The following is a 9562-nucleotide window of genomic DNA, read 5'->3' as shown; positions in this document are numbered from 1 at the left end:
AGCAATAAGGAAAAAGAGATCACCAATGGGTTGCAAAGCCACTGGTATGTGTGAGAAGTGCAGGGAAACTCAAACCTAGCAAATTTGTTACCGGGCTTCGGCTGGAAGACACAGTCACCACTATGGGCTAGGGGTGTGAATTTCTGACACGACCCGAAAACACGACACGAACCTAACACGAAATTCGTGGGTTTAGGTTTAGTCTAAACGGGTTCGGGTCAGTTTCAGGTTGAACCTGCGAACCCGTTTAGCTAAACGGGTCGGGTTCGGGCCAACCTGGTCGGGTTGGCGGGTTGACCCGTTTAACCCCTTTATATAATATAATTTTTCTTAGAATATGTTTTATGTTATAAATTAAATTGGGTATGTATTTTATGCTATAATTCTAACTTAAAAAAAGAAATTCACGTAAGAGTTTATAATTTAAATGTAATTGTATTATATACATTTGTGTTTTTTAAGTAAACTTTAAATTTAATATATTAATTTGTGTAAAAAAATAAAAAAATAAAAGTTTTCGGGTTGAACGGGTCGTGTTTGGGTCAACTCATGAATATTCGGGTCGGGTTCGGGTTCATTGGTATGATACAATTTTCGGGTTCGGGTCAGGTTCGGGTCAGGTTCGGGTTCATATAAAATTTTCGGGTTCGGGTCGGGTTGAACCCGCCAACCCGCGAACACGACCCGTTTAACACCCCTACTATGGGCCTCCCCGGCCTCATGGGTGTGGGCTCGCTACACCGAAATAGATCTATCACTCTTGTGTCCCTCGGTCCTAACAAAGAGGATTAATGGCCTCAAGTGTTATTGCCGACCCCTCACATGATCTAGTAGTATAAACCCTCCCTACGCTAACCATACCATGTAATAAATGTTTGTAATAATTGTCACATGTATTTCACCCCCGAAGTATAAACTGAAAATAGTAAAGAGCAAAAGGGGGACATGAACTCACAGAAGTGCGTCTCGAGAAATAGTCGATCCCAAATCAACCTGCTGCGTGACGACCTACACGTACTAATTCCTATTAGACGGACGGCCGTGCCTTGGCTTAAGGTTTAACATTTTTGGGAAATAGTTAGACAACTATTTCGTATTTACACTTCTTAATTATTTTATAAGTATATTCCTTCCCAAGGATGGGGGTAATAATACATGTGTGTTTTATAATTCTGAAAATATATTTTTAAGTCTCACTTGAAAAATATATTTTAATTACTTTGTCTAAAGTGTTTTAGTTTCCAAAATATATATATTTTTCCCAAAAATATTATATTTTATTTCATAAGTTTTTCCAAAATAATATTTTCACAAAAATGTACAAATAGGAGTATTTTTCTGAAAAATACATAAGTTACATTTTAAAAGTTCGCGTTGTTTTAGGATACTTGTATAACTTAAATATCTATTTTGTGAGAGCGTTGGTATTATTTTGGGAGTCGTAATTTCACGGTGTTTTCATGTTATATTATTTTTACCCTAAAAATAATATATATCTAGTTCACGAAATAATCACATAATCACATAAGCGTTTTACTATAAAATATATATTCTAAATATATATTTATCAAGTTTTGTTTACGAAAATCCACCTCCGATACTTGGTAATTTTTGAATAAAAGTCCTGGCGAAGTTTATTTTTGAAAACAAGTTAAAAATATATTTGTAAACGCTTTTTAGAAAAATTATTTCTAAGTGTTATATTTCTAGAAAAATTTCGTCAGAGTTTCCTCTGTAAATGGAGGTGTCCATGCTTTTAGCATATCATTTTCTTTTCAAAAATCAATCAACAATCATCAATCAACAATGTATACAATATTTAATCACTAATCTTGACGACTAAATCATAAACTCATGAACTTGAAAGTTTTGTAAAAATATGTAGTAAATCACTAGCACATTTAGTAGGTCTTGTTATCTTTAAAAATAAGATTAATTTCTTGAAAACTTTATTTTTAAAGAACTTGAAGTTTCACAACTTCTTGTCATAATTTACAAAAATACTTCTTTGTTAAGTTTCCTTGTTACACAAGTGTTTACACACTTGTTTGTTTACCAAAAATGCTTCTAGTTCATAAAATATCCGGGTTTTAACAAAACTAGTATCTTTCACTTGGTTCTTCCGAAAAACCACTTGTAGATTTTTAGATCTACAAGTTTACAACTTCATTTTGCAAGAAAACTTACGTTTATTCAAGTTCAAGACTTATGAATGGATGGATCCATCATCTTTCAATTTCCTAACTTTGACATCCTACTAGTTTATGTTCTTAAACATGAACTCGTATGTCTAGATGATGATCCATCTTGTTTCTACTAACAAACAACATCAAATAATCACAACTACACAAGATCTACATGATTTACACACATATCTTCTCTTTATCCACCCTTTAACACTTATGTTCAAGACTAATGTAAGTTCTTTAGAGTTTCTTAAGTTTTAACCATTCAATCAACTATTAACCACTATATTCAAGAACAAGATGATGATTAGAAGCACTTACTACTAGCACAAGGCTAGGGAAGAAACAAGGCGTAAAAGTGGTGCATAAAAGGAATCTAGAGTGGTTCTTGAACTTCCAAGTGCACCGGGCTTGTTTGTTGGACTCCTTGCTCCCTTGTATGTATGAGAAATGGTTGTATGGAGGTTGGTTGGTGGTGATAGGGTGGTTGATGGTGGCGGCCGTGAGGTGGTGTAGAGGAGGGAAGGAGTGAAAGTTGTTTGTTGAAGTGTTGATGATAGATGATATTTAACCTCTAAACATATTTATAACCCAACTTTACTATTATCCTTCATGCAATATGTTACAAAATATCCAACATAATTCAATAAAATAATCAAAAGGAAGACAAGGGGTGGGTCACCCCTTGTGACCGTCAACATGGGGGGGGGGGGGGGTAGGGGGGTTGGGTGGTGATGATATAGTTAGGATTTAGTTAGGTTCTAATGACATTTAGTTAGGATACTAAGTGTGTAGTATAATATAAGGTGTGTTAGGGTGTTCGGGGACCCTAACTAGCTCAGAAAAGTAGAAACAATGTATTTGGTAATATTTTTATGTTCCGGGTAAAGTCCGGTTGTTCGGTTGGATGTTGATCCGTTAAAGTGTTAAGTAGAGCTTTAAAGTGTCGTTTATATTGTTTTTAGTGCCACATTAAATTCCCAACACTTTGGAAAATGTCTAGAATTATTTTACCAAGTTTTTCCACTTTATTAGTATTGTTAAATGCTGATTTTTTTTTGTATGTAGTGCAGAATTTTGTAATTAAAGTATGTTTTAGGCACTTCTGGTCACTATAACTATCACTTAGTGACACAGTTGTATGGTCCTCACCTCCCTACACTCCCTACTAGTGTAGTGATCTATTCCTGGCTCATACTGGCCTCAGAAACAATGTCTGTCTAGTGCTGGCAATGTTAGCATGTTTACTGGGTTATCCGCTTACTGTGCTAACTGTGCTTTGTGCATCAAGTTTGTCACTATTGTTTGTGTATAATAAATGGAGTGACAGTAATAAAGTATGATGCATGAGTATGTATGTGTCAGAAAACAGAAAGCAGTTATTCATAATTGAAATCAAACACAGTAATTAAGCATCAATTAAATATTAATTAATTTGTACGGATACCTGGTTTTGTGAGGGTTGTCACATTCTCCCCCCGTTAAGAAAACTTCGTCCCGAAATTTTAGGCTCTGCTCCTAGTTGCAAGGGTCTTTGGAAATAAATGGGGGTATTTTTCTTTCATACGATCCTCACGTTCCCATGTGTATTCTGGACCATGTCTTGCATTCCAACGAACTTTGACAAGCTTGACACTACTCCTACGTGTTTTGTTCACCTTCCAATCCGTAACCTCAACGGGTTCTTCCACAAAGTGGAGCGTGTCGTCGATATGAATTTCATCGGCAGGAATGACAACGGTCTTTTGAGTCGGACTCTTTTTCAGGGTTGATACATGGAATGTATCATGAATGTGACAACTCGAGTTTCTAAGATTTCCACCTTCGCATTTATTGCACGTTAATTGGTTAAGTTGTATTTATTGCACGTTAATTGGTTAAGTTGTTTGTTACATGATGTGTTGTTTTGCAACTGTGCACGTTTGTAATACGATATATCGTGTTGTGATTGATATGTTATACTTGATGTGCAACGCAAGTGTTGTTTTTGTGCTTATGTATGGTGTGCACTATATGTGTATAGGTTAACAATACATTTTGGTATTTATGTTATGATGGTACAATTAAAACATGGAGCAAACATGGAACCTTGGGCTGTTTACCCTACCCCACTCGAAAACACCCTAGCCAAACACACCCCCCCTTGAAATCACCCATCACGAAGACACAAAAGTGTTTTCGTTAACCGGTGGGCCGGCCAAATCAACACAAGGGCCTCGGGCCCAGTAGCAATGTTTTAATATCATGTTCCCCACTATTACGTAAAAGTCTAATCACCAAAACCGAAACCCTAGAGTACTTCTCCTGTGTGACGGCAACTTCAAGCTTTCAAAGCCATTCCTTTCTAACAATTTGGTACCCTTTCCACCTCGGTTAGTGCGTAATAATCAGACGTGATTCCTTGTTATGATGATTTGATTGTTATGTGAATACTTATGTTTATCGAGATTTCTTTGGCTGAGTTATGATGACTGCTGAGATGTTTATGTTTATCAAGTTATCATAGCAGTAGCCCCCTTTAGATAAGCACTAGATGAATCGGTCCAATCATAATAATCGGTCAAATCATAGTAATTTGCTGAATGCTTTATCAAGTTGTCGGCCATTGTTGTTTGTAATGAGAATGATAATGCTTGATTATTGGTTGTTTTTTTTGGTCCAATAATACTTAATTGAGGTTAGGGACAAAGTGAATTCTAGAATGATTGATATGTGCAGTAAACAAATAAGAGTATTACCAATCGGCCAACATGTGAGCTAGTGGCAAGTTGCAGGAACTGTCGGCTAGTTACATGTGACATCTCACCCTAATTGGCTAGTTAATTGGTCCAATAGTAGTAAAGCCTATGGAAAATGGCGGCTTAGTATAAAATTGGTAAATATGTCGGCTGGAATGATTGAGAACCGACCCACTTGTAATCGGTCCTATCATGTGCGGCTAGTTTTGTCCTTAGTTCACGTGCATAGCCCAAGTTTACTCAAATGTGTGTTGTATAAATTTTCAAACCCCACCAAACAAGTTGGTCCAATAAGATTTGAGGTAGTTACTAGTTGTCGGCCACTGTGCATTGAGTCACATGAAATTTCATGAACTTGTATGATTGGTGGCCATGGGCGGTCACCTAATGATCATTGGTTGATTTTAACGGCCCACTAGCAATAGGGTGCTAACCGAATTAATTAGGAAATTTATTTATTTTGTTGCTGTGATGATTTTGACGAAACTGGACTTTAATTTCGCCAAGGGTAATTGACAGAACAAGGTTTTGTTTCGTCAAAGGGGCAACGACGAAACAGATGGTGTTTCGCCAAAAACATGTTTCGCCAATGATGTGTTTCGCCGACTAAAATGATTTGCACAGTAACCTGATTTAGCTCTGTTAAAAGCTAACTGGATTGATTAACTGTTGACAAGTGATATGCATGACTTATATGAACTTGTATACGTACAATGTGCTACTTGGTGATATGTCTATGCGTGAACAATATGAATACAAACTGATTGTGTATACGTGCATACCCTAGGACGTGATTGATTTACTTGAGCACATACTTAGCATACCGAGCAAACCCAGGTGAGTTCACACTCTTACTAAGGCATGGGATTCCCAGGGCACGGGAATTGGGATTGAAGGATTGAGATTGAATAGAACTGTACTTACACCGTTACTAGACTACCATACCATCGTCCTCGGTTGTGCAGGACACATACGTAAAACCTACGTATACTTATGCCACTCGCTATCCTCGGTTGTGAAGGATACTCAGGTAAAACCTATGTGAAATTATACTCACTACTGCCTCGGTTGTGTCAGGCACTTACGTAAAACCTACGTAAAACCCCGCGTACCCCTATCCTCGGTTGTGAAGGATTACTTACGTAAAACCTACGTAAACCCCCGCGTACCCCTATCCTCGGTTGTGAAGGATTACTTACGTAAAACCTACGTAAACTTGTACGTGTTACTGTTCTCGGGATATGTAGAACACTTATGGTTACGAATAGTCTAGTGGTTATACAACAAGGGAAGCCCCCACCAATAGAACGTATTAACGGCCCAGTAGAGCCACATGTTACAAACGAATTTACTATTACGCATTTACTTTCTGTGAACTCGCTCAACTAGTTGTTGATCCTCTGTTACATGCCTTGCAGGTCGTTAGATACATGGAGCTTGCACAGGGAGGAGCTGGTCGTTGTGGGCTTGGATCGTGATTGTCTTATTAAACATTTATGACATTTCGTACTTATTTATGTTGGGTTTTAATTATACGCTTCCGCTAATCAGTGATTACATACTTATGTTTTGGAACACCTTTCATATTGGTAGTTGAATGGCATTTACTTTTATATACTATTTACATGTTCAATATGATTGGTGGCTTGATCCTGGTCAGTCACGCTCCCAAGCGGTGATACTCCGCAGGTGGATTTTGGGGGTGTGACAGATTGGTATCAGAGCCATTGGTTATAGAGAACTTGTTTTAATATGGGAAAACGTTTTTATTAAAACCGGACTATAACCAGAACAGTGCTCTCAACGATCCACAACGACGCTTCGCTCCACGTGCAAGACTCGACATCTTAGGTAATAAGGTTTATGTTTATTGCCTACTTGTTAGAATTGCATAGAACCTTGCTCGTAGTATGCTTAGATTACATTGCTCACTATTTGTTATTGCTTGAGAACACCTGTGTGCTTACACTCTTCTGTCATCGCACTATTCGCGAACATCTCTCACTCATGTACTCCTTGATATCAAGATCATGGGTGGACGCGTTAACCTAACTCAAGCCCAGTTGGCGGCTTCGATCACTGAACAAGTTACCGCAGCACTCGCAGCTGCCTAGGCAGGAGGTGTAACCTGCCATCACCACTTACTCTAGGATCTTTAGATCCTACTCGTGCTCAAGTATGTTTACTCTTACGCACACGACAGGTCAACACGCTCAGCCACCTGTCTGCACATTCAAGAACTTCATGGACTGTCGACCAAGCACGTTCAGTGGCACGGAAGGAGCAGTGGGACTACTCCATTGGTTTGAGAAGCTCGAGTCGGTATTCGAGATGTGTGAATGCCCTGAGGCTCGCAGGGTCAAGTACGCCACTGGCACGTTAGAAGGGATTGCGCTAACTTGGTGGAACGTGCAAGTACAGATTTTAGGGTTGGCAGCTGCTAACGCCACCCCTTGGAATGATTTCAAGGAACTGATCAAAAGGGAATACTGCACACGGGAAGACATTCACAAGTTAGAAGATGAGTTGTACCATCTGAAAATGACTGGGTCAGAGATTGAAGCTTATACCAAGAGGTCAAACGAACTGGCCGTGCTGTGTCCAACTATGGTGGACCCTCCAATCAAGCACATTGAGTTGTATCTCAAAGGGTTAGCGCCAGAAATCCAGAGCCATGTGACATCGGCTAATCTTGACAACATCCAGGCCATTCAACGCCTCGCTCATCGTCTCACGGATCAGGCAGTGAAATAGAACAGGCTGCCTAAACGTATCAGCGCTACTGCTACCGTTACTACTTCTACTACACTTGCTACTCCCAGTGACAACAAGAGAAAATGGGATGGGGATTCCAGCAAGGGATCAGCTTCAGTTCAGTCTCAGGTTCAACAACGAAAGACCGACAATTATCAGAGTCCTTGTCAGCACTCTTCAGGTAGCCACAGGCAGGGCGGATATCGAGGGAACCTCCCAAGGTGCCACAACTGTAACAGGCACCACAGCGGCCAGTGCAACAAGGGTCATTGCCAAAGGTGTCTCAAGATGGGCCACGAGGCCAAAGACTGTAGGAGCTCACGGCCTGCAAATCAGAATCGCCAGCAGCAACAGCAAGCAGAAATCTTATGCAGCGAGAAGATCATTCGTATTCCCCGTTCTGGTCGAGAACCTCTCGAAGTTCAAGGCGACAAGAATGGTGCTGTGGTTGGCATCATCTCTTTCTTGAAGGCTCAGAAATGCTTGCGGAAGGGTCACACTACCATTTTGGCACTAGTTACTGACGCATCGACGAAAGAGAGGAAATTGGAAGACACTCCAGTTGTACGCGACTTCTCTCAGGTATTTCCTGAAGATTTACCTGGTCTACCGCCTCATCGTCCGGACGAATTTCAAATCGAGCTCGCTCCAGGAGCAGCACCCACAGCTCGAGCACCGTATCGTTTAGCTCCAACTGAACTGGAAGAATTGTCAAAGCAACTACAAGAGCTCTTGGATAAGGGCTTCATTCGTCCAAGCTCATCGCCTTGGGGAGCTCCAGTATTATTCGTGAAAAAGAAGGATGGCACTTTCAGAATGTGCATAGACTACCGCGAACTGAACAAGGTCACAGTGAAGAACCGCTACCCTCTCCCTCGCATTGACGACTTATTCGACCAGTTGCAAGGGTCGAGTTACTATTCCAAGATTGATCTAAGGTCTGGTTATCATCAGCTGAGAGTCCGGGATGAGGACGTCTCCAAGACAACATTTAGAACTCGCTACGGCCATTACGAGTTCCTAGTCATGCCATTCGGGCTTACGAACGCGCCTGCAGTTTTCATGGATCTTATGAACAGGGTGTGCAAACCCTACCTAGACAAGTTCGTCATTGTTTTCATCGACGACATTCTGATCTACTCCAAGAGTCAGGAGGAACACGAACAGCACTTACGACTTATCTTAGAACTTCTTCGAAAGGAACAACTGTACGCCAAATTTTCAAAATGCGACTTCTGGCTTCGTGAAGTCCACTTTCTAGGCCATGTGGTGAACGGGGATGGGATTCATGTCGATCCATCCAAGGTAGATTCGATCAGGAACTGGCCTGCACCGCGTACACCAACGGAAATACGCCAATTCTTGGGTTTGGCGGGGTATTACAGACGATTTATTAAAGACTTTTCGAAGATCGCACAGCCGCTCACTATGTTGACACAGAAAGGTGTTACCAATCGTTGGAGTAATACACAAGAAACTGCTTTTCAGTACCTGAAGGATAGACTATGCAGTGCACCTATTCTCTCATTGCCAGAGGGCACGGATGATTTTGTGGTCTATTGTGACGCGTCGATACAGGGACTTGGTTGTGTATTGATGCAGCGGGATAAGGTTATTGCTTACGCTTCTCGTCAACTCAAGGTTCATGAACGGAACTACACGACGCACGATTTAGAGCTGGGAGCTGTTGTTTTTGCACTTAAGATATGGCGACACTACCTGTACGGTACCAAGTGCACAATTTACACCAATCACAGGAGTCTCGAGCATATCTTCAAGCAGAAGGAATTGAACATGCGTCAACGACGATGGGCCGAGTTACTTAACGATTATGAATGCGCCATCAAGTACCATCCAGGCAAGGCCAATGTTGTGGCTGACGCT

This window comes from Helianthus annuus, chromosome 10 (genome assembly GCF_002127325.2).
Source record: "Helianthus annuus cultivar XRQ/B chromosome 10, HanXRQr2.0-SUNRISE, whole genome shotgun sequence".
NCBI lineage: Eukaryota > Viridiplantae > Streptophyta > Magnoliopsida > Asterales > Asteraceae > Helianthus > Helianthus annuus.
This window is presented reverse-complemented; position numbering follows the sequence as displayed.